This window comes from Psammomys obesus, unplaced genomic scaffold (assembly GCF_907164565.1).
Source record: "Psammomys obesus unplaced genomic scaffold, mPsaObe1.curated_primary_1811, whole genome shotgun sequence".
NCBI classification, from domain to species: domain Eukaryota; kingdom Metazoa; phylum Chordata; class Mammalia; order Rodentia; family Muridae; genus Psammomys; species Psammomys obesus.
The window spans coordinates 1,916,888-1,921,467 of NW_026596244.1; positions in this window are offsets into that span (position 1 = coordinate 1,916,888).

Genomic DNA, 4,580 nt, shown 5'->3' on the forward strand with positions numbered 1-4,580 from the left:
CCTTCCTTCCTTCCTTCCTTCCTTCCTTCCTTCCTTCCTTCCTTCCTGTTATATTTGAATTGTGTAAATAACCCACAGTCTTGGAGTACCTCTATCTAAAAAAGTGAAACCACTTACTTCGATTGCAGTCTCACTTCTTAGGAACCTTTCTACATGGCGTAACCCATGTTGCAGCCAAAAATCATAATACAATGTGACAGATAATACATAAGAAGACCTCCTTCGATATCTCTATCTGACATGTCTCTTCAGTTCCTGTCAGATTGTTGAGCTGTGAGTGGAGTTAACAGATAGAGGCCAGGGTTGGGCTGTCGACCTGCAAGTTTCTCTGACTGAAACTCTTTGAAAACATTTCCTCTTTTTGAACTAATATTGATGTTAAGAATGACAATTTTATATTTGTGTTTACTAGTAAATCTTATTTGATTTTATATAAGATGTGACTGCTATTAAAACCAAAAGGTTTGTTGTTGGCTGAGGGGAGTTCTGTTTCAAAATCTTTAACTGCTGTAGTGTGTAACTGATTAGCTCATGGAATCTGATATTTGAATATAATTGAAAGGCACCTTAATTCAATTAATTTATTCTAATTACTTCCTATTTTAGAGTGAAATTTTAACAGACCAGAATAAAGGATTGGCATGTTTGCATTAAGGATTGTTAATTGTGAAACTATCTATTTTGTAGTTTCTTCATTTTGATATATCAATTTTAAAAGTTAATAATTAACTAAAACAAATAGTTGTTATTTCTTATATGGGAAGCTCAGGTACTATGAGAACCAGGAGAGTTGGCAAATCACAAAATAATTCTATTACTGATGAAATGGAAGTGACAATGTTCTCATCTCAAAATAGGAACAATATATGAATACAGCAAGAAGTAGTATTACTTTTACAGTATGGCCCAGACATACGATTCTGCTATGATATGTATCTGCAGATTGTAGACTCCATTTTATAAAGAACCAGAGATGAATGTAGCAGAAAATTTGGTTAGCTTGATAAAATAGAATATACATGAAGCATGATTTCTTTTCAGATATTGACAAGTTCAGCAGCAAAATGCAATATTTTAATATATTAAATTTGCCTAAATTTGAGATCTCAAAATCTTATCAAAGGAGATAATTTGAACCCACATCTGCAGAAAGTATCAGGTCTGCTTAAATTCAACTATTCTAATGCACATTAAGTCGTGTGTGTGTGTGTGTGTGTGTGTGTGTGTGTGTGTGTGTTTAATGTAAGTGAAACATTAACAAAACCCAGACAGTGCATCTCAGCCCAAAGCTTGTTCTGAAGACTCTTTGAACTCACTGGATAATGTCAGTACTGGATGTGTCTGTTAGGGGTGACAGATGTGATCTGAAGTCTTTAGATCTTGCCTCTATCAAGCCCTCTTCTAGATTCCTTCATAATATCAGATTTTAAATATTGTTTATCATTTTGATAACAGTGTACAACTTTCTTATGTGTGAACAACATATTGTCAAAATGTTGTGTGGGGTAGAGTGTGAAACTATGAAAGTAAATGAGATATAGTTTATTGAAAACTATTTCTTCATGATGTTTTTAATTATTCACTTTTCTACCAACTTTAAAACATTTGTCTCTGAGGTAGCTGATTGTAGGTATTAATCCCAATTTCCTAATCAAATAAAATCCAAGTTGCAGAAAAAAATCACATTTTTTCATTTTTAAATTTTTATTATCATTTATTACTATTTATTCAATTTGTATCCTGTGGTCCCCCTTTCTCGTCTCCTCTCAATTCCACCCTCTCTCTCTCTTCTCCCCCTCTGCCCCTCCCCTAATCCACTGATTTAATTCATATATCTTCATTGAAAAATCTGTAAATCACTGTTTCTCAGCATGTTGAGTCAAGTTATGGATGAAGACAAGAATTGTTTACTGTTATGAAGAGGAAAGTTCTATAAGGACAAAAACTGATCAGGACCCCAGCACTCTTTCTTTTATTCCACTTACACATGTTAGAGCAAGTAGTGATCATTCATTCATTAACTCAGTCATACTATTATTATTTGCTTTAATGTTTACAACATTGAATTGTCATGTTAAGGGTAAAGACCTACAGTACCCCACATCTATCTATCTATCTGTCTATCTACCTACCTATCCATCCATCCATCCATCCATCCATCCATCCATCCATCCATCCATTTATTGATGCAAGGTTTCCCTGTGTGTAGTCCTCGCTGTCCCAGAACTCACTGTGTAGACGAGGCTGGCTCAGACTTACCAAGGTCCGTGTATCTGTCCCTCTGGAGTGCTAGGATTAAGGTCTTGTGCCACCACACCTGGCTCACACTTCACTTTCTTAGAAGAATTGTTAAGGTGTTAGGGAGATGATCATTGGATAAAACATGTCTTACAAGCAATGACAACCAGAATTTTAATCCCCAGAACCCATGAAAAGCCCAACAGACATGGTAGCCTGACTCTAATCCCAGATCTGAGAGACCAGGGATTCCCCAAAGCAAGCTCTGGCTGGGTAAACTAGCTGAATCAGTGAGCAGTGGGTTCAACCAAAGGCCCTGCCTTAGTACATGAAGTGCAAAGCAATTGAGGGATTCCCAGGACGTCAGTTTCTGGCTGCCACACTTCCGTGTATCACACACATACAAATACATATACACACATGCATGTACACGACACACAAACATACACAAAAAAGTAGCTTTAATTTATTAGCAGCTAACAGCCTGGAAATAAAATGAGTATTATAACAAATGCCCTTACAGTACTTCTCCATAAACACAAATGATAATAATTATTATTATATGATATAATATTATAGTATAATTATATGTTTATATAATATGTAATACATGACCTATAATATAATAAATGATATATGATATATAATATAATTATTATTATTATTATTAATTAGTAGCAGCAGCAGCAGCAATAGCAGTAGCAGTAGTAGTAGCAGTATTGGTTTTTGAAGGCAACGTTTATCTGTGTAGCCCTGGCCATCCTGACTTGCTCTATAGACCAGGCTGGCATCAAATTCAGAGATTCACCTGCCTCTCCCTCCTGAGTGCTGGGATTAAAGGAGTGCACCAACATGCCCAGCTACAAGCACAATTATTGATGATTCCCAATAGATTTTTGTTCATCAATCATTTCCTGATGAAGTTAAGATTCTGTTCCACATATACATGGTGTATGTATTTTTTGTTTGTTGTTCCCACATGTTCTAATCCCCCCTCACTATTTAAATTAGTCCTTCCGGTATGCATGGAAGTTACATGCTCCAATACTTAGTGTCTTCATTAGTTTGATAAGAGTGAGAAAGGAATTAACAGAAGATTAGATGATGTAGAAAATTACAGAAAAAAAGTTCAAGATCAACCTTTCCTTCAGGAAAGTTGCACTTTACAGTAAAAATGGAATTGACAAAAAATTAAAAAGCAAGTTTTTACCAACTAAAAATGTAGTCTGAATTTATTTCAGTGTACACCATAGTTCCTTAGCTGTCGAATGAACTAAATCATTTTTAAGTGTTTTGATTTTAAGGCTCCTTTAATGGAATTAGAATCAATAAATGTATTTCAAAACTCTAAAAATATGCAGTTTTGCAATATGTGTATTATGATGTAACTAATTCGAATACATAGCTATATATTATGACACATCCCAGATCATATGAGTGCAAGAAAGAAAATATATCTGTTGACATCAGATTATATATTTGAATTATAGACTCAAATGATCTTGTAATTTGTCCTTCATTAAAAAAAGATTCACACTTACTGAAAATAAGCAAAAGAAACTAAGCATTGTTAACCTTTTCAAAACTGTCCACTAATTTCTCAACTGAATTAGAACTTTTCAGTAGTTCTACAACTTCATATATAACATTTTTGATAGTATGTTGGAGTTCTCTGTAGTGAATATGTTTTTTTTTTAATTTTAGCCAGCTAAAAGTCAATGTTAACAACCAAAGTCAAAAAGGCCACATAGATGCTTAGATCGACTGTGACCACAGGATACCTACAGATGATAACAATCTTGACCTTGGTTTGTAATACGCGCTTGGCCATTTTACCACATAGAAGTCAAATGTAAATACAGACCGAGCCTGGACTGATGCTAGAGCAGTCAATGCTGGGAATGGGAAGACACAGATATCATCATAATCTGTTAGAACTATAGGCCAGTGGGTCTTAGAAACTGACAGCCAGATAGCAAATGCGAGAAGTACCTGCCAGAAATAGATGTAACTCAAGAAATAACGTTTAAACTGGTAATATACATGTATGAATATTTATTGATTATATATATATATATGTATATTGATCAACATATATACATATATTTTCATTTTCACCATGAATGGTGTCTATGATTTTGTATTCTTAATATACACTTAATTTTTTGAATTTAAATCTTATACGATGTATTTTGATAAAATTTCCCTCAACTACTCCTACAGCCTTCCCACCTCTCTTTATCCGCCTAACTTCAAGTTCTCTTCTCCCTTTCCCTTCCCTTCCCTACCCTTCCCTTCCCTTCCCTTCCCTTCCCTTCCCTTCCCTTCCCTTCCCTTCCCTT